Below are 22,160 nucleotides of genomic sequence, written 5' to 3'. Positions count from 1 at the left end.
AATAAGTCAGACAGAGAAAGACAAATACCATATGATCTCACTTATATGTGAAATCTGAAAAACAAAACAAAATCAAACTCACAGATACAGAGGACAGACTGGTGGTTGCCAGAAGCAGGAGCTGGGAAGTGGGTAAAATGGTTGAAGGTGGACAAAACATACAAAATAAATAAGTCATGGAAATGTACAGCATGGTGACTATGCTTAATAATTCTGAATTGTATATCTGAAAGTTGCTAAGAGTAAATCTTAAAGGTTCTCATTGAAAGAAAAAAATTATAACTGTGTATAGTAATGAATTGTTAGCTATCTTACTATGGCGATCATTTACCAATATATACAAATATTGAACAATGTTGTACACCCAAAACTAATGGTAATATGTCAATTAAATCTCAATTTTTAAAAAAATTTGGTTCCTTGAAAACACCAAACAAATTTGGTAAGACTCTAGTTAAAGGAACCATCCATAACAACAAAAAAGATGGAAGTTACAAATACCAATGTCCCCCACAAATGAAACTAAAGGCACTACTACAGACCATACATGCATTAAGAGCAAAGTAAGCAAATATTATGAACAACATTAGAACAATAAATTGGACAATTTTAATGAACAAATTCCTTGCACGTTCCAAATTGCCAAAATTGCCTTATGAATAAATATAAAATCATAATGAGATACCCACTACATACCCACTAGACTACTTAGATTTAAAAAGACTGACAATACCCAAATGTTGGAAGAACTTGGAACAACTGGAATTCTTATAAACTGCTGGTATGAAAATTGTACAGTCACTTTAGAAAACAAGTTGGCAGTTTCTTATAAAGTTGTACAGATATAATTTCATCCAGCAACTCTACTTCTAAAGTATTTTATTTATAGAAATTAAAACATAGGTCCACACAAAGACTTGCACACAAATATTCATAGCATCTAAATTCATAATAGTCCAAAACTGGAACTAATATAAATGTCCATCATCAGGTGAGTGGACAAATTGTGGTATATAAAAACAAAAGAACACCACTTAGAAATAAAAGAAATGAACTATGATATGCTTGACAATATGGATGAATGATTATTATTGACTGAAAAAAATCCAGACACAAAAAAATACATACTGTATGATTCCATTTAAATGAAATTCTCTAGAAGGCAACTATAATCTATAGTGACAAAAAGCAAATTAGTGGTTGCCTGGGTCAGCAATGGAGGGACTGACTGGAAAGCGGCACAAAGGAAATTTAGGGGATGATACAAATGTTGTCTGTGTCAGTTATGGTGTGGTTTCATGGGCATACAAGTTTGTCAAAACTCATCAAAATGAACATTCAAAATGGGTACATTTTATTACATACAATTATACCTTAGTAGAGTTGATTTTTGTAAAGGATTTTAAGATTCCCTAACTAGACTCCATTTCCCCTTTTAGCTCCTGTTCTTTTAGCTAAACTCTTTGAAAGAAATATTTATACTGGTTTTCTAATTTCCCTCCTATTCTCTCTTAAGCCTGTTCCAGGCTTTCACTTTCACCTATACCACTCTAGTAAAATTGGTCAAAGTCACTAGTGACTTCCTTTTTGCCAAATCCTTTTGCAAAACCCATTCTATATGATCCATCTGCTGCATTTGACATTGTTAATTATTCCTTCTCTTTGAGACACTTTTCTTCATCTTCCAGTTTCTTACATTCCATGGCTTTCCTCTTATTACAGGAATTGCTTCTCATCAGCCACTGGTTCATCATCCTGCTCCAAGCTTTGAATGCTGTAGTACACCAGGGCTCAGTCCTTGGGACTACCTATACTCATTCATTTCATGCAACCATATATTGCCATGGTTTACCACATGTTAACAACATCCATATTGATATCTTTAGGGTGGAACTTTCCCCTGAACTCCAGATCCAAATCAAATTGCCTACTCAATATCTCTATTTGGATGCCTATTAAATATCTCAAGATTAGTATCCCTCACATTCCCCCATAAAATTTTCCTCCCTCAATGCCATACTCATAATTGCAATTCTACTTGCTTAGTTTTTCAAAACAAAAACCATGAAGTCATTTATTCTTTTCTTTATCTTATGCCACACACACAATTTGACCCTATCTTCAACACATATTCAGAATCTGTTCACTTCCCACTACCTCTCTCTATCATCCTGGTCCATGTCATCATCATGTCTTGTTGGTGTAACTGCAATAGTCTCCTAACTAATCTGCCTGATTCCTTCCTTCTTTGCAATTGATTCTCAACACAGCAGCCAGAGTGATCCTGTTAAAATATAACAGATCATGCTACTTCTCTGCTCAAAGCTTTTTGCATGACTCCTCATTTCACTTAGAAGAAAAGCCAATGGCCTGGAAGATCTTACACAATCTAGACCCTTATTTTCTCTCTTACATCATCTCCTATCATTCTCCCTTTCACAACAGTAACGTTTAGTCCTCTGCCTGTTCCTCTAACATATCAGGCATGTTTCCACCTTAAGGCCTTTGCACTTGCTGTTCCCTCTGTCTCTGACACTTACTCCCTGGTTATTCACTCGCACTCAGTGTCACCTTAGCCTTTCCTAATCACTCACTACAGTTTCAACCTACCTCAGCACTTCTTATTTCCATTCTCTGCTCTTCCATCTCCGTAGCACTTACTACCTCCTAATGTACTATATGTCTTTCTTAGTAATGTTTATGTCTGTCTCTCCCAACTGAAATGAAAGCTCCATACAGGCAAGAATTTTTGTTTATTTTTTTCATCTTGATAATCTCAGCCCCTGTAGCTATACATGAAAACAGGAGTTCAATAATAGGAGTTAAATTAATAGTAATGGGGAAACGTTAACATTAAAATCAGTTTTAAAAAAAGATGTTCCTCCATGACAATTATTTATCATTGTTCTAAAAGTTCTGGCCAATACAACTAGATATTAAACAAACAAAAGTTTTGATTAGTTAAAGAGAAAAACTTTTCCACTTTTACAGATGGTATGACTTTATACCCAGAAAACCCAAAAGGAAAATAATCATATCATTTTAGAATTAGTAAGAAGGTTCAGTAAAGTAGCTGAATACTTCCTAAATATATACAAATAGTCTTCCTATTTACAAGTGCTACAGACTGAATCGTATCCTCCCAAATTCATTTGTTGAGTCCTATCCCCCAATTCTTCAGAATGTGACAATATTTGGAAATAGGGCCTTTCAAGAAGTGATTCAATCAAAATGAGGCCACTTGGGTATATCCTAATCCAATCTTATTGGTATCCTTACTGAAAAGGAAATTTGGACACAGGAGAGACATGAATGTGCACAGAGGAAAGACCATGTGAAGAAAGAGCAAGAAGACCTCTGCAAGCCAAGGAGAGAGGCATCAAAAAACCAAACTGCTGACACCTTGATCTTGAACTTTTAGCCTCCAGAATTATGAGAAAATAAATCTGTTGTTTAAGCCATCCAGCCTGTGGCATTTTGTGATGGTAGCCCTTGCAAACTATTACAACTTGTAAAAACCTGTGAAAATATAAAATGGTGGAAATAATTTCATTCACCTAAGCTACACAACAATAAAATACCTAGGAATGACCTTAACCAGGAAAAATCAATGTTTTGTTTAACTATTATTAGCATCTTCCATCCCCATAAAACCGTTTCCTAGGGCAGGGACTAAGTTTGTCTTACCCACTTTTGTATCCCAAGTGCCCAGCACATATGGTAGTAGGATTATCTGCTCATGGCTACTAGAGAGGTCTTTGTCCAATACCACTTATTATAGGTGTTAAGGGTGTTAAGAGATTAGATTGTGGTCTCGGTTTTGATTCTTTCCCACCTCTCCTGATCAAGTGGATATGCTTTCCCTCATAAGAATGTATGAAGAGCAAAAGTAATAATTTAAAGATTTAAAGCAATGATGCTTGTTATAATGGAAATACCATGCCCAATTACAGTGCATACTGGCCTCTGAAGGCCATGGTAACCTGTCAGAGACCCTCCAATCCCCATCTTTCTGCTACTGTGGCTGATTCACAAGAACACAAAATGTAAGTTCAGGGACAATTTGAAGTCATTCCTGACTGGGGAGCTGAGATACTTCCTCTTCCAGGAGTCTTCTCCTTCCAGATTGCTTATTCTTTCTCCTCATCATTGGAGCTTCAGCTCAATGTGACCTCCTTGGAGACTCATCCAGATTCAAGCTCCCCCAGCCCCCCATTCTGTCCCATCATCCTGTTTTACTTTTCATGGCTTCTCACCATCTAACACTTCTCTTTGTTTTGTTTGTGGTCTGCATTTCCTCCTGCAGACAGCAAATGCCAAGAAAGCAGGGACTTTCAGTTTTGTCTTCAGTCTTCAGGGCTGATCCCCCAGTGCCTAGAGCTATGCCTGGTACAGGGTGGGCACAGAAAGACTTGCTGAGAAAACAAGTAATGAGACCAATAAAGAGAAGTCAAGCCTCTTTCTCAAGCTGAGATTAAACAGAGCTACAGTTCTTGCCCCTATCCTTGATTTTTGAGAGGGAATACCTCTTTTCCCTCCTGGTTTTCACAAGGGAAGATTTTTTTTTCACAAACACCCCCTTTCTCATCCCAGCAGAGGGGAAGAGAGTTACTTGGGTTGAGGGTGAAAGTTATTCTCTCACTTTTCTAGGTTGAGATAATCTATCAGAAGCCTCAGAAAAAAAGACCTTCTTTCTATAGCTGAACCAATGGGAAGCTGTGGCTGAGGGGCTCATTTGGGCTCTCATACTGAGTTCTACCTTCAAGCTAGCCTCTATCAGTAATAAAGTGCTCCACCTGCTGACTCATGTTTTATCGGTTGGTTCGTAAATCAGGCAGAGGGTGGTACTTACCAGGCATCCTCAAAGATCCTAGCAATGAATACTTATTATTATCTCAGTCCATTATATTGTTTCTACCAAATTAAAAGGTTGCCACTCATAAAATGGGCACCTGACCATTTATTCCTTAGTTGAAAGGGTGTTGAAGTCATCTATTAGCAAAGTTTGGGATTCACTGTTGCCATTGCAAATGGTCAAGGATGATATTACAATATCATCTACAACAGATACTAGAGGAATATTCTCTGTAATTAGAGGGGAGGCCAAGTCTTAAAAAGAGCAGCAGTTTTGGGCTCCTGGGTGGCTCACTCAGTTAAGTGTCCCACTCTTGATATCAGCTCATGTCATGATCTCAGGGTCATGAGATCGAGCCCTGCTTTGGGCTCCATTCCGGGTGTGAAGCCTGCTTGGGATTCTCTCTCTCCCTCTCCCTCTGCCCCTCTCACCCCCCGCCCCTGGCACCCTCTCTCTCTCTCTAAAAAAAAAAAAAAAAAAAAAGGAGCAACAGCTTATTTCAGATGCTAAGTTTCCTCTGTGTGCATGTTTGTATGAGCACTCCCATGCTTGTGCTTACACATGCACAAAAGTGAAATAGCTTTGTAGGCTCTTATAGTGGACAATTGTAAAATACTTGTGGACCAACTAATCTGAAAATGTGCATGACCCATACAAAGAAAATGGTGATAATATGTATACATAAGAAAAGATCATGTCTTTATGAGAGAGATTGAATATTTTTAAATTATTTCTTTTTTTTCTAGTAGAAATTTCCTTAAAAAGAAAATGACCTAAAGTTTATTTGGATATATAAACAAGAAAAAAGCAGGTAAGAAGATTTTGAAAAGGTAAAATAATTCAGGAGACTTACATGACCTAGTATTAAAATATAGTCCAACTTTAGTTAAACAATGTGGTATTGTCAAGAATCATGAGGCTAAAAACAAACTACATTACATAAGAACTTAATAGCTGGTAAAGAAACATACATTAATAGAGAAATAATAAAGTATTCAACAAATAGTATTGAGAAAATTGACTGACTCATCAGATAAAAAAAACCTACCTAGAACTTCACTTCATGTAAAAAAAAAAAAAAAAAAAAAGAATAGCTTCTAAATGGATTACAAACATGTAAAAATGAGGTCATGAAGTTTGCATACAAGTGTGTCTGTTGGGATGAGAAAAACTTTCTAAGCAAAAGCAATTGTATGGATCAAAAGTAAAAATGGATTCACTTCACTACATAAAGATTAAAATGCCTATATGTCAAAAATATCATTAATAAATAAATGGCAGAAAAGCCTGAAAAAAATATTTGTACTCTCTCTGAAAGACAATATATTAGTATTCTTAACATACAAAAAATTTTCCCAAATCAACTAGAAATACTCCCAAACCTACAAACACACACACACACACACACACACACACACACACACACCCCCTTTAACATAGGCAATTGTGAAGAGAAGGAAACTGAAGCCCAGAAAAGCTAATTAACTTGCACAGGTTAGACAGTTAGTAAGTGGCAAATTCCAGGCAGATTCAGAGGCAGACTGGTTCCAGAATCCATGCCATGCTATGCCATATTCATAGACAAAAATAGGCAGGGCAACAGCAAAATGCCAATGGTGTTTCTCTCTGACTTGCAGACCTGTGGGTATTAACTTCCTTGGACAAGTTAGAGGTGGGTCTCTGCCCACAAGAGATCGTGTGCTGGCATCTACGCTCTTACAGACAAGGACATTCTGTGGTAAATCCAAGACCAAGCTAAGGATCCCAGGCCCAGGTCAATATAGCCCTAGTTTGGACAACTGCCCAAATACAGGGACCCTATGGACACCACAGAGGCCCCACTGAAGCCCCATCTCCTTTTGAACTTATGCTCTGAATCTCTGTCTTTCCTAGAGCAATTCATTCATATGAGATATTCCTCTAAGAAACAGATCTCTTAACCCATTATTTCTGCAAGGGTGGAGAGACTCCAAATGTCATATTTTTCTTGGGAGGTGAGACTGTTTTGGAACTGTTATGTTGGTATATTTAACTTCATTTTCTTTCCTTCTCCCCCACCTCCCCTACACCCCCAACTACTATGTAGATCTGGAGAGTCCCTCTTCCCTAAGCAAGCTATATCCTAGCATATGAAGTAAAGCAGATGTTCACCTTTTACCATCTCTTTCTCCACCATTTCCCCAGGAATTAAAGAAAATGCTAATTTTTGTTTCATTTACGACAAGCTTCCATGAAATTAGTATCCCAGCCCCTGTATAGATGCTCTGTTTTATTCTATACTTGGGCTCCTCATTCCACATATGAATTACCCAAATTCATCTCATAATAGGCTGCAAATGTCAGGTTTTTTTCCTTCTGACTTTGTTCCCTGTTGAATCTGCAACATCCCACACCAAGAAAAGCAAATATCAGGAGTATTTTGGGGAGCTATGGCCAGATGACTTCATGATTACTCAGACTACTCCAAGCTGTCCCAAAGTCATGACTTGCTTGAATATGTTTGTTCCATATTCTGAACTTGACCTCTCTCAATGTCTTTCTGCACTTCTGTTGCACAAAACACCATCTCCTTCCCAGAAGAAGCATTCTCTAACTATGACCAAGTCTCTCCAGCATGGGTTGTTTTCACAAAATAGGCCTTCAACACCTACCTGTTGATTCCCCTGGGGGCCAGGCCACCATCCGTGTTACTGGGTGGTCTTAAAAGTTCTCAAAACCCCACCCCACTGCTTCTCCAATTTTTGCTCCCAGATCCTGGGAAAGCCCACATAGCCTTATGAGTGGATGGGATTTTAAAGCAGCCACATGGCAACACCAAAGTTACTAATTGGAACTTTGTGGATAAGAGCCACCTCCCTTCAGTAGGCATTCAACACTTCCCCATTCCCCCTCCCCATCTTCTTTTGTTTACTGTTTCATTACATGTGCAGATGTTTGGTGTTGCCCTCACCCTGAGAATGGAAGTCCTGTAAGAGCAAAAATGGTTTGATTAATTTTTAATCTCCCCTATGCTGTTTTCACCAGTATCTGTCACAAGATCCTATTCAGAGCAAGCATTCTGCACACATTTTATTGACCTTGTTTGTTTGCTTTAAAGAGTACCTAGATATTTCAAGACACAAGAGAGTGGTCATGACATCTTAAAGTTTCTTCCATATTTTGATACTAAAGACAACTGACTTGGAGGATGTGGTGGTAGAGAGGGAGGTAGCACCTGGCAAGCCCAGGAGTTTGTCCTTTGATCCTTTGTAATTACTTTACCCCAGGAATATGACACTTTTTCCCCCAATGCTGTACTAGGCCCCCATTTTGACCACTGCTTTAGCATACGGCATTCTTCCCTTTACCTGGGAAATCATCTCTGCCCTCCCCAACTTTGTCCTCTTGACAATCTGACACTTCTTCCTCAGTGTTCATTCAAGGATTTCCTTCTCTGGAGAGACTTTTCTGTCTCTGTGCCTACAATAAGGTCCCTCTGCTCTGGACTCCCATATTGCTTTATAGAAATCCCCCAATATATCCTGTATCTGTTAGCTTTTTACTTGGCTGCATAAATAGAAAACTCTATAATAACAGTGGCTTAAACAAGATAGAAACTTATTTCTCATGTTAAAAATAAAACAAAACAAATGAGGAGTAAGCAGTCCAGGGTTGGATAAAGCTGCTTCGTGGTATCATCAGAGACCCAGACTATCTCTCTACCACTCTAGTACTTGACTTCCGTGTTCAAATTCACTTTGTGTTTCAAGATAGCTGCTGGAGTTTCAGGCCGGAAAAAGGAGTAAAGGCAACTATGAAAAAAAAGCAGTCCTTCCTGCTAAGTTGGCTTCCTTTAAGCAATCCTCTTGGAAACTCCATGTGTCTCCATTTACATCTCCCCAGACCATACCCAGCAGCAGAGCAAGTTGGGAAATAGACCTGGTTGTTCTTGGTGATCATGTGCTCAGATATAAACTGGGATTAATTTCTAAGGAAAAACAGGAAAGCAGATGTTGAGTAGGTAACTGTAGCCTCTGATACTCACCCCATATTATGAACTATAATTACTCGTTTCTGTATCTGTCCTCCCTCTGCATTATAAGCTTCTTGAGGTCCCGGATTTATTTTATTATCTCTAAGTCCACAGTACCTCATACAGTGGCCAGCATAAAAATTGGAACTTGCCTGTTTCATTCATCACGTCATCAGAACAGATATACAGGAATGAAAATATACACAATGAAAGAGGTACATCATTCTGATGTAAAAGTATGGCCTAATTATACAAAACCAATTCAATTCCACAAGCATTTATTAAGTACTGTCTATTTTTGAGACTGGAAGAAAATAAGATCTGGCTTTAAGCAAAAGGCTCTGCACATACCTTATAAAGATTTCATAGAAGTAGCAGAAATTTAATCAAGCCAAGGTGCTGTTAGAGAATCCAAACCAACATGAAAACTCTAGGAAGAACTTTACCTTGCCAGTATCTGAGAACCAATGACAAGTTGCCTCTTTTCTCTCCATTCTCTGAAAGAGGAGGGAAAAGCTAAATGATTTACATGCCACTGACATATTTAGAAAAAAAAACCAAAATCTTCTAGCTTTAAGTCCATAAATTAGTCACCATCAAATTGCCAACCACATTGTCAGTTCATAGCAAGTTTCAATCAATAGGTTCTTATTGATCAGTGAATGTCTTTCATTGGACATCTCCTGGTTTTTGGTTTCCACTTAAACTTCACCACTGGTGAGTCAGAAACCCAACTCAGTCTGGTGACTGGATTTATAACTGTCAGCCAGAAAACATCTCTACTGGTTAAATAGGAGCTTTCTAAGAAAATGCAAGGGCAGCACAAATTGATTAATAAGCACCAATCAACCCAGTTTGGTGGGAACCTCCTACAAACATAACCAAATCTAAATTCTACAAATTATCTTGATGACTCATTTTACAGGAAAATGTGTTGTAGTCCCAGAGCTCTCTGAGAACCTAAATACTCTCAGAATTCTCCTGAAACAATTTCCTTTTTGTAAAGACTGACTCAGTTAAAAGTAACTGCAAAAATATTATTAAATTGTTTGACAAGTTATTCTACGTTGACACTATGAAAATTCTACTTTGTAAGATGTTTTCACTATTTGAATAATTTTTTAAGATTGTTAATGGTTTTGAAAATGTACCATGCAAAAAAATAAGGACAGGCTTTTTCAAAATTTTTGTTACCAAATGTGAGACCCCGTGAAATGGAACCTAATATGACTCTTGTTTAAAATGTCCATATTTATTATATATTTTATCCTGGAAACAAGACCTAATCCAGAGACATTTTGAGCTCATCAGATATGTAAATTGTTTTTCAAACAGTTTGGGGTTACCACAAAACCAATAAATTGCTTTTAGCGAACCAAGCACTTTCTTCCTTCGGTTTCAAAAGCCAGTTGTTTTTTTGTTTGTTTGTTTGTTTGTTTGTTTGTTTTTTTAAAGATTTTATTTATTTATTTGACAGAGAGAGACACAGCGAGAGCAGGAACACAAGCAGGGGGAGTGGGAGAGGGAGAAGCAGGCTTCCCACCGAGCAGGGAGCCCGATGCGGGGCTCGATCCCAGGACCCTGGGATCATGACCTGAGCCGAAGGCAGACGCTTAACGACTGAGCCACTCAGGCGCCCCTGTTTGTTTGTTTTTAAGAAAATCTAATTCAGATGTTACTGATTCACTTGCACTTAGATAATTAAAATGCTATTTTGTAAAAACTGATGGGTGTTCAAGAAAGCTCTTGGGTGTCTTATCTAAGCCTCCTTAAGTCTGTTTTCTGAAAAATAGGAAGTCTTGCTTTGCCAAGAGTAAAACAACTGTAATGGCACATTTGGGTTGAAAGTCTGATTTCAGTGCAAATCCAAAGCTATCTTTTGAAGAGGAGTGAATCATGCTGTGGCATCTCCTCTGTCCTTTCCATCTCCAAAGGCTTTGCTATAAACCTGCTTCTAAGTCCAGGTAAATTCCCAACTCAAGATGCTGAGAGGAGAGAGGCAAAGACCCACAGGGCTTTATTATGAACACATATGGAAGCTTCTGAGGCTTGTAATATTTCTCTCTAAAGACAATCTTGTGGGGTACCTGGCTGGCTCAGTCAGTGGAGCATGCAACTCTTGATTTTGGGGTCATGAATTCTAGCCCCATGTTGGGTATAAAGATTGCCTAAAAATAAAATCTTAAAAACAATCTTGCTCTAGTTGATTTCTAAGCATCAGTAAGATCATTTTTCAAGCCTCGATCTACTAAATTATGGAAATGCACATGCATATTCCCAGGAATCTACAGTTCTATCAGGATTTACTTTTTGGGGGGTGTGGGGGGGGGGAAGGGATTACTTCCATCAAAATCTCCTGTAAAGTAATATAAGAATATTCTGGATCATCTGGAAGACAATATTGGAGCAAATAACTGTTGTACACACTTTTGTTTGAGATCTCTTTCTGATTACACCAATTAACTCTATTTCAACCACCGCTTATTAATGACTAAAGCACTGACCACCTCTTTTGCCCTCCACCTTCTAATCCCACACTCTCATTGTGAGGATTCACTGGAATAAACATGTAATGAGAACCTAATCCACTAGAAGCACTCCATAAAAAGTAGGTAATATTACTTTGCAGACTTTCGTACGGCACATGAATGCTCAACAGAGTATAGTTGTTACCACTTTTTAATGTGAACCCATTAAAAATAGTCTGTATCAAGTTATTGCAGTAAAGTGCAACATAATAAGCCCAGATCAATATCTGTTTCCTGTGCTGCATTAGCAGGTAGTAAGAATGCCTCCCCTTGATCTTTTGACTATGGAATTCAGAAGGTATCCTGTGGCCCTTAGCAAATTCTCACCTCCATCCAGACATACAGCTGGTTTAAGGGAAATCCAAACCTCCAGCTGCTGGAAAAGAACATTCTTGATGTTCATGTGGAAGGGGTGTCACAACACATGTGCCATAATCCAGATACTTCATGTTAATGAAAGCTTTTCTTAAATTTCAGAAGTTGATAATGTGAGTTTTCCGGTCTTCAAGGAAAAAAATAATCCTCCATCCCTGTGAAAAAGCCCCTTTCTGGCTTTAGCTGAACACCTCAGCTTCAAAAAAGTCTGGGGATTTTGTCATTAGTATACTATGAGAGCACCATTGACAGAGGGCAACTGGACACAGACAAGAAAAAGCCATTAATTAGGATTCCACTAGTTAATGTAATTGCACAAATATGTAATTTGCACCTACTGTGTCAGTCACTGTGCTCAGTGCCATGAGAGACAGAAAACAGTAAGACCCAATTCGGTACCTGTCTTCAAGTTTAATGGGCTTGGGAAAAAAAGCAGATTACATAGGAATACAAATACTTAATAATGCAAAGAAGAATATGAAAAAGATTATGAGTGATACATGAAACAGTTCAAGGTAGCATAAAAAATGGAGGCATATGGGAGAGATGACATTTAAAATGTGTTTAGAAATAGTAATATTTAACAGGTAACTATGAAGGATAACACCATAAGTGACAAATCTGTTTACACCAGTTTCCTCATCAAGGATTCAGGAAGAATCTTTGTCTCCCTATATCTCAGTGCCTGGAGCATAATAAACACTGATTAAGTTGAAGTAAGTAATGGAGTAATTAATAGAGTGTTTAAACTTAATTGATACTTGGAAGATGACAATAAAAGTTGAGTTGTTGAATGAGTCAATGAGTATAACACTCCAAATTAAGTAATTTTGGAGTAAGATCATACCATCTACCCTCTTCATTCACCAGATAGGAAAACTGAAGTCCAGAGAGCTGATTGATGGGACTGACCTAGCTCACAGGGCTAGGCAGTAGCAGAGTCCAGACTGGAACCCATGTGTCTTGAATGTCAGTGATTTTTCTACTCTTTCCAGCAAGCATGGTTATTTATTATTTGAATTCAAATGCATTTCTGCTACATAATCTCTAAGCAGATTTTTATGATTCTCTCTAGCAAAATGGAACTTACCTGTGTCAATCCCTTTATGCCCACAGTTTAAGCCAAGTTGCTTTCTTCCCATTACCATGGCATCAACAACTACTCCTTACAGAAAGCCAGATCCAGTCAAGAAGACTTCATAACCGGTTGTGGGTCCTGCCGGGTAAGGCCTGACTGAGGGAAGCTGGCACTCAGTTCCAGGGCATTGCCCCACCCCCAACAGAACCACAGCAGCAAGAGCACAGAGATGGAGTAATGGAGGAGCAGAGACCAAGCTCGGGGGTCACTGAAAGGACTGTTTTGTTTTATTGTGTTTTGTTTCATTTTTTACAAGTGATAACCACATTTCAAAACAAGAATAGGACTTCTGGTAGATTTCCTCAAAGGCAACTACTGAGAGATATGCCAAAGCCATTGCCCCAGGGGTTGGTTTAGATAAACAAGGGCACAGGGAAGCTGTGTACTCTAAACTTTTCCGTCTGGCCTATGCAAGTGTTTTAGCTGCCAATTAAGTAGACATGTCTTCTGCTTCCAAAAATATAAAGTGATTATACTCTTGCTACCCAAATCTTGCTACCCCTGACCGCTCCACAGACCATCACAAAGAGATGATGAAGGACGCACTTTGTGGTGTTGTTTTTGGAAAACTCTTGTTCAAAAAACTCTTGAGGGTATGCTGTCATGAAGGGGCTGGCTGCTGTGGCCTGGCTGTGGCCACCTAATGGAAGTGGCTCTCCCACCAGGGACACATGGCTTCCATTAGTCAGGAGCCCACTGGTTTTGTGACCTGGAGTTCTCTCTCATTGTTGTATGTATCTGATGCTTCTCTAGGCTGGACATGAAGGTAAGAAAGAAAAATTGGAAAATTGGGTAACTATTAAAGAGAAAGAACATCCTAAGTTACTATCATAAAGGACTTAGAAATGTCATCTTTCTTCTGAAAGCATAGTAAATATAGGGAGATCTGCAATCCCATTTCATACCATTCTTCTTCAAGACTCACGGAAGTCCACAGCCTCCCTTCTACTCAGGGTGACCAGGTCATCCCAGTTTACCTGGGACTTCCCTGGTTTTAGTACTGGAAGTCCCTCACAGGCCCACATACTAGTAATGTCCATGTGCTGGTGATAAACACAGAAAGAATAGAATGGAAAAAAGAGGAATATTAGGTCACCCTCTACTCCTGCAGGCCTCATTCAAAATTCTTCAAGGTGGGGGTATAGCTCAGTGGTAGAGCATTTGACTGCAAAATTCTTCAAGGAATGAAGAATATCTTCTTCAAGATTGTGCAGGTTAGAGAATGAGTATATCAGGGGTCCTAGTTAATAATCTATTTTGAAAGATTTTGAGAATCTTGCACTTGACATGACTTGTGCAATACATTCTTAAATATTCGATTCTTCACGTTTCATCACTACTTTCACATTTCCAAATTAATTTTCTTCTGAACTAGTGATACCAGTGAAATGCTACCTAGTCCAACATCCATTATCTGGTAAAAAATTTATTTTGTACTTGGCATGAACAGATTATGTTCTGTGCAGAAGCTTGTCTGTGGGCTCACAACTCTATGTCCCATATGGCTCAGTGCGAGAAATAGAAAACATTCAATAAATGTCTATTGAAAGAATGAATGAGTGAATAAATTAATGTACCAACAAAATGCTTTTGATGTCCTTAAGGAACACATATTTGTGAGAAGTCTTGAGGAAACAGTGGCATATGCAATATGGAGTCTATTTTTTTAAACAAAGCACATTTTTAAAGGATATGTTATAAGTGCTAGAAGCCCACACAAAGCAATTTACACATGTAATACAATCCCTATCATAATACCACCAGCGTTTTTTATGGAACTGGACCAAACAATCCTAAAATTTGTATGGAACCAGAAAAGACCCCAAATAGCCAAAGTAATATTGAAAAAAAAAAAAAAAGCAGGAGGCATCACAATTCTGGACTTCAAGCTGAATTACAAAGCCATAGTCATCATGACAGTATGTACTGGCACAAAAACAGACACATGGATCAATGGAACAGAATAGAGAACCCAGAAATGGACTCTCAACTCTGTGGTCAACTAATCTTTGACAAAGCAAGAAAGAAGATCCAATGGAAAAAAGACAGTCTCTTCAACAAATGGTGTTGGGAAAATTGGACAGCCACATGCAGAAGAATGAAACTGAAACATTTTCTTACACCATACACAAAAATAAATTCAAAATGGATGAAAGACAGCATGTGAGACAGGAATATGGGGCAAGAATCTATCAAAATGTGAGACACATTGGTCACAATTTATACCCAACTAATGAGAACTAGGGCCTTATGAGCCTCCATACTGGTCATCTGCCAGGTGAGATCTGGGTACTCTCACAGATCCTATTTGCTAGATTGCTGGCATGAATCTACCTGGAAAAGAAGCAACTGCTTTAGATTCTATTCATCTTTGTTGGTAGGTATTTATTTAGCTATCACCTAATTATATTTCTGGGCACTGGTACAGTTAAAGTAAATCGAACAAGCCAGGTTCTTCTCTTTTCTATTCAATGCAACTGCTTTCTAGGGATCTAAAATGTTGCCATCAAGAATGATTCTGTTAATCATGAATCAAAAATATATTTTGCAGATGTTCATTGCAACATTATTTAACACCAGTCAGGAAGAATAGAATGGAAACAACCTAACTATTCAACAATATAAAATTGGTTAGACCTCATCATGGAGTCATTAAAGAAAATACCGTTGTAGAAGAATATTCAGTGCCTAAGAGTTGTTCAAGATATATCAAGTGAAAAGAAGCAAATTTTACAAAACTGCATTTTTTAATATTACCAATTTGAGGCAGAACATATAGAGTAAAAAATATATAGCAAAAAAGCATTATTTAGAAAATATAAAGTAAAAAAGCATTAGAAATAATATTAACACCAAAAGGTTAACAGCAAATATCTTCTAGAATTATTAGTGATTTTAAAAACTTTTCTTACTTTTGCTTCCCTTTCTTTTCTAAAATGAGTATGTATTACTTTTGTTATAAGAAAAAAACTTTGGGGTGCCAGGTGGCTCAGTGGGTTAAGTGTCTGACTCTTGATCTCAGCTCAGGTCTTGATCTCAGGGTCGTGAGCTCAAGCCCCACGTTGGGCTCCACACTGGGCATGGAGCCTACTTAAAAACAAACAAACAAACAAACAAATAAACCCTTTTAATAAGAAAACAATTCAAGAAAGAAAAACTAAATTCAGCATGGTTTACCAAGAGGCAGAATACAATCCCATTCTTCAAAGGAATCAGATACCCACTGAGAGTCATGATTCTTCCAAAACAGATTGGTGAGAGGATCACTGAAGTGGAAGAGATGGGTATATTAACAGATTGGCAAGCATATGATATGATTCTGACACCAAGTATTCATGATTTTCCAATGAGGAAACAGAAGTTGAGAGAGATTAAGAGACTTGCCCAAAGTCACAGGAAGGAGCCTAGGGTCAAACCCAAATCTACCTGACTCCAAGTTTGCTCTCTTTCCACTTGCAAACACAATGGTTTGAAAAAAGGGTATCTGGGGTCAGCCTGCCTGGATTCAAAACTCCACACTGCCATTTATGAGCCGCTTGACTTTAGGTACATTTTTAACCCCCACGCCTCAGGATTTCACACAAAGTTATCGTGAGGTTTAAAGGAATTAACATGTGCGGAGTACTTAGAGCAATGCCTAACACAAAGCAAATACTGCATAAATGTTAGCTAATTTTACTACTATATAGGTAACCTGTGCCCTAGTCAGTGCTAACTGGTCTAGAAGGGGACATTTGACTCTAGGTAGTTCAGTGACTACATTTCCTATATTCAGGAATCAGGAAGGTTGGGTTGATTGGGAGCTTCTCACAGATTCTATCTTCCTTAGATCCTAGGCACACATCTTAAAAGTTTCCATAGTCCATGATCAGACCATTGCCTGGCAAACCCACTGGGTCTGTGGGTTTAAGTCCCCTTGCCACTGCTGATCTATGAAATATGAGTCAGATCTATCCATGTGAATTCCAAACACATTTTCCAAGAAGCCAAGAGGGAAACTGCCATAGATACATAGAGCCTGTTGTATCAGTTGATTTTATTCTACCTCTCATCTAATCCAGGACAAGTCTGCAGAGCCCACTCCTGGCTGATGGAAGCTGGCTTTCCCTTCACAGCTGGAGCCAAATGGACATTTGCTTCAGGGCACAGGAGAAGGATATTGGTATCTCAAAGACCCCAGGTATATCCCAGAGCAGGTTTTCCCCAAGCCAGTTCCCTGGAACAACATTTCTGAGACATGTCATATCTGTTGTATGAAAAAAAAATGCTCTGTGGCCAAATAAATTTGGAAAACATTGCACTAAACAAGATTAAAGAGTTTCTGAGGATCATTAACATGCTAATACAGAGTGTGAATCTCTAAGGGGGATATGATATGCAATGTTTCATCACTATATACCCTTTGCTCACATATTCAAGGACCTATATGTCATGGAACATTTTGGGAAATGCTACTCTGGCTCTGTAACCACAGGTCCTCATTGAAGGGCAAAATTGACAAATTTCTTGGCTATGCAAGAATCTTGGTTTGGAGGATGGTTAATTAAAGGAAGAGAAGGCAAATCCTTGACCAAAAGGATGGACAACAGAACAAAGAAATTTGAGCAGAGGCAAAAATGAAGATGGAAGCAAAGTCAGACATTCTGAACAGAAGGTGAAAAGAGGATGGGAAGGTATAATAATTTTCTATGGCTGCTGTAGCAAATTATCACAAACTTAGTGGCTTAAAACAACACAAATATATTCTCTTACAACTCTGGAGGTCAGAAGTCTGTCCAAAAAGAGTTTTAAGGGGCTAAAGTCAAAGTTTCACTAGGGCTGTTTCCTTCTGGAGACTCTAGGGAGAATTTATTCATTGCCTCTTCCACTTTCTAGAAATGGCCATGGTTTATGGCCCCATCACTCCAATCTCTGCTTCTACAGCTACATTGCCTTCTTTTGTCTCTTACCTTCCTGCCTTCCTTTTAGAAGGACCCGTGATTATGATGGACCACCTGGATAATCTAGCAAAATATTCCCCTTTACAATATGTACCTGTTTTGAGACATTCAAGTCAATTCAGATGGCAAAGTAGAATTCAATCACTAATGAAATGTTTAAAAAATATATATTAAACAAAAAAAATGTTTTTACAAGATAAAAAATAATCTTCTGCAATGCAATAAATTGCAGAGCACCAAAATTTTAACTCTTTAGATGACTCCAGTTTTTGGTTTCAAACTCTAGAGACAATCAAAAAGAAAAATCGTTGGCAGAATTTCTAACTGTCTTTATGTTTTTCTTTCTTGCTTCAATTACTTGTTAAACTGTTTAAAGAACATGATGAAGGTGCTCTTGCATGACCTGTGGCCTTCAGATGGTCAAAAAGTTTATTCCAGGATGGAAATTCACTATGGCAGGTTGCACAGCTGATAAGAACATCACTCACTGTCTGTGGTTCAGCAGGTATTTTGACAGATTTTTTTCATATCTTTGGCTTTCTTTCCTTTGGGTTTAGGAGCATTCTTAGCTTCACTTTTTGGATCATCACAGAGTTTGACAGTCTCAGTGACACTGACACTTTCTTGGGGACTCCCATCCAATTCTTTGGCCCGGTCTTGATTTAAGTTGTTATCTTCTGATTCAACCTTTACTTCTTCTCCAGTTTCATTTTCATCCTCCATCCTCAGAGGCGGCCATTTCTACCAGGTCCCTGTGCCACTTCCGGACCGGGGTCGTCGCTTCTTGGCCATGAAGTGGATGATTAACGAGCGCCAGGAGAAGCACCGGCAGATGCTGATGCTGGAGAAGTTGTCACATGAGCTGCTGGAGGCTTTTCACAACCAGGGCCCTGTGATCAAGAAGAAGCATGACATGCACAAGATGGCCAAGGCCAACCATGCCCTGGCTCACTACCGCTGGTGGTAGAGGGAGGCTGAAAGCTCTCTGCTGCAAGATAGTGGGAGCCACTACCACAGCGAAACACCCTTGTGGGTTAAGTAGTTCCTTTCTAAGGGAGGGAGCAATGTATTTATTGCTTGTTAGTTCTTTCTTTGGGGGCTAGAACTTGCTTTTCCTGTCCCATCTCCTTATAAAGAGGGAACGTATCAATTTGGATTTCCCCCAGGAACTTAAGATCCATCCAGCCTCTCTTCCTCAATTCGGGGTAGAACTGTGGTGGAGGATATGAAAGGAAGCAGTTTTAACATTAGAAAAGGTTTATTAGAAAATTCTCACCCTGAACTGGTGTCGCATGTGAGGTGGTACTGCCATTTACTAAAATCGATTGGAAATAAAAAAACAAAAAACAAAAAAGCTGCAAAGCAGTTTCTGCCAAGTAAAGTAACAGATTCAGAGGTTCATAGGTTCTGGGGACTATTCTGGATATATTTGGGAGGCCACTATTCAGCCTACTACAAAAAGGGAGAGGCTAGAAGTGGGAAGGGAGGTAGGGAAAGGATCGATCGGTACATCATGGTAAGTTGAGATGGCTTAGTCTCCTCACCAGCAACAGCCAAGATTTCTCCCTGCCGCTTTTACTAGCTAGCCACTCCCCCATTATAACAGGATGGGTTAATGCTCCCCACAGGTACATTTCAGTACAGAATGCAAATCAATCCCTCCGTGTGTTACTGGAGGGTCCAAAAGCTTCATCAAAACTGCAGAAGACAACTAAATTTTCTTTCTAATCTGAGTATTAGAAAGAAAACTACAATATAGACATGTGTAGGAAAGAGGAGAGTTAAGTCAGGGGTTTAAAATCTGAGTTGCTGTTTCTCTTATTCACCAGTTTGTTATACCTATATTTATGCATAGAACTTTATAAAGACTTTATTTATTTATTTATTTATTTATTTATTTATTTATATTTCAGAGAGAGAGAGAGAGCGCACAATCAGGGGGAGCGGCAGGCAGAGGGAGAAGCAGGCTCTCCGCTGAACAAGGAGCCCAATGCGGCACTCGATCCCAGGACCCTGGGATCATGACCTGAGCTGAAGGCAGATGCTTAACCGACTGAGCCACCCAGGCATCCCTATGCCTAGAATTTTAAAGCAAATATTTCATTCTGTTAAGTATAAACCCCGCAGAAGAAGACAACATACCTGTACACACAAATTATATAGTGGGATTGAACCACTGGTGTGTTGAATGATATGGACAAAATTATCCAGAGTTATTTTATATCTTAGACAAATCTTTGAAGGCACAGGGCACCCAAAGTCTGCTGGTGTAAGAGCTTTGTCCATGTCCTGCCAGAAAACTCAAGGATGAACTGAATCGGCCAGCCAGTTGGCAGTAGGCGGAGGGTAACCAGCAGTTACCCTCTACTATCTCCGATTACCTAAGCAAGAATGGACAACATCTTGATTGGACGAACACTATCCTCATTCTCACAAAGTTACATCCTTGCCCAGAAAGGAAGGGATGCTCCAGGTCTTGTTTATAAAGATCTCCACACAGAACATAAGGTATGGAGATAAACATAAGGCACACATACATGTGACAGCATTGTTTTCCCTCAAATTATGTTTACGATCTCTTAAAAATCCAATCCCTGCAGTTAATATTAAGTGTCAATGTGAGAAGAGCTAAGCTGTCAATTTTCACTTTGCCAATTTCCCAAGGAGAAACAAAGAATTTTTTTCATGTGTGCAAGAATTCCCAACTTTAGTCAAGACTGGAATTTCACTGTTTTTATTTTTATAGCAGCAGTGTTTTGCCCATGGTGGGGGGGTGAAATAAAGAAACTGGGAAAAGAGACAGTTTGCCATTGACTAAGAGACAGGACTGGGAGTGAGGGGTAGAAATTACAACAAATTTTCAATTTTTATCCTGAGGGATTTGGTCAGTTATTGGGTCAAACCCATATAAAGATGTCAAATAATGCTGATATAGGGACCTTGAAAAATCACCTTTTGTTTTTGTGGGAAAAAAGGAGAGAGGAAATTGAGGTGAAACTGCAAAAGTTTCATTTTTTTCATGAAACCAGCAAAAGAGAAGGTCCTCTTCAGCCGCCAGTGCAAATGTTTTTGCAAAGTCCAACTGCCAAGTGTCCTTTGATGCCTGCCAGTTTTCATAATTGAAAGATACCTTTTTAAATGAACTTGCTGGTTTTCTATTGGATGAGAGGAGCCTTCCCACATGGGGATGGTTCTCTTCCTTCAAGGACTTCACTGAGGCTCTGTGATGCTGGAAGGCACATCACCACAAGAACATAATACTCAGTGGCACTATTTTGGACCAAATGGATGGGTTAAGACTTTATTCTACAAATGATATGATGAAATGCAAATCAGTAATCTCTGAGCAGTGCCAGACAATCAGTTTCCACAGGAGAATCTTATTGGTCTGCTACTAATAAAAACAAATCTCATCTTCTTATTGAAAAACTTTGCAGAAAACCTGAACTGGGAGAATAACCAAATAAATAGAGTGAAGGCGAACACTAATGTCTATAAGAAAACTACTATTTTTGTAGAGGGAAAGTCTGCATAAAGACACCGAAAGCGTGTTTTCATTGCACTCCATCAAGACATTTAATAAAACTGCCATTCCTAACGCACTACTAGCTACTTTAGAATTGTTTTCACAGTTACTCAGCAGGAAACTAACATTTGAACACACCAATCTTTTGAGTTGCAAATTCAATTTTAAACTTTTTATTTAAAAGACCTCAAGAATATCTATCACTCCAGGCAGAGGGATGATAATAACATTAAGCTTTATGAATTATTACTTTCCGATCAAGGGTGACAGACTTGCTTATATGAACAGGGTGAGACTTTTCATAAGCAGCAGAGTTCCATCCAAGTTCTCCCTGATTCTATTTGCCAAAGAAAGGAAAAGGATATTACATTTTAAAATAAAACTCCTCCAAATAAAATCCTACCAAAGCTTAATGTCTGAGCAATCTTGTGGTGCCTTTATGTTGTAAATGCCGAGGTTTTATATTACTTATATAAGCTTTAGTCTCCAATAGAGCTGGCAAACAAACCCCCAGAACGCTGAAACAGCTGTAGTACTGTATCTTGAGTCATTTGGGCCAAAACAGGCACGGTGACCTGAAACAGAAGTGTTCTCTCAGCTCACTGCAACTCTGTGCTTTTCATTTCCACGTCCAGACAAAGAACTAGTAATGGCTTCTAATCTCATGAAAACTCAGTGAGGCATACATGTTGGATATTAAGGCTGATACTTGCTAATATTTTTAAAGGGTCACTTTGAAGGAAAACTTCATGTTCTTGGAACTAAATCCAATTCCTTAGAGCCTTT

At 38.7% G+C, this 22,160-nt stretch overlaps 1 pseudogene; it reads left to right on the top strand.

Moving 5' to 3' along the window:
- Positions 1-16,140: 16,140 nt before the first annotated feature.
- On the top strand, positions 16,141-18,815 carry LOC144381454 (small ribosomal subunit protein uS7m pseudogene; annotated as a pseudogene).
- The last annotated feature ends 3,345 nt before the right edge of the window (positions 18,816-22,160 follow it).

This window comes from Halichoerus grypus, chromosome 4 (assembly GCF_964656455.1).
Source record: "Halichoerus grypus chromosome 4, mHalGry1.hap1.1, whole genome shotgun sequence".
In the NCBI taxonomy this organism is placed as follows: Eukaryota; Metazoa; Chordata; class Mammalia; order Carnivora; family Phocidae; genus Halichoerus; species Halichoerus grypus.
This window is presented reverse-complemented; position numbering and strand designations above follow the sequence as displayed.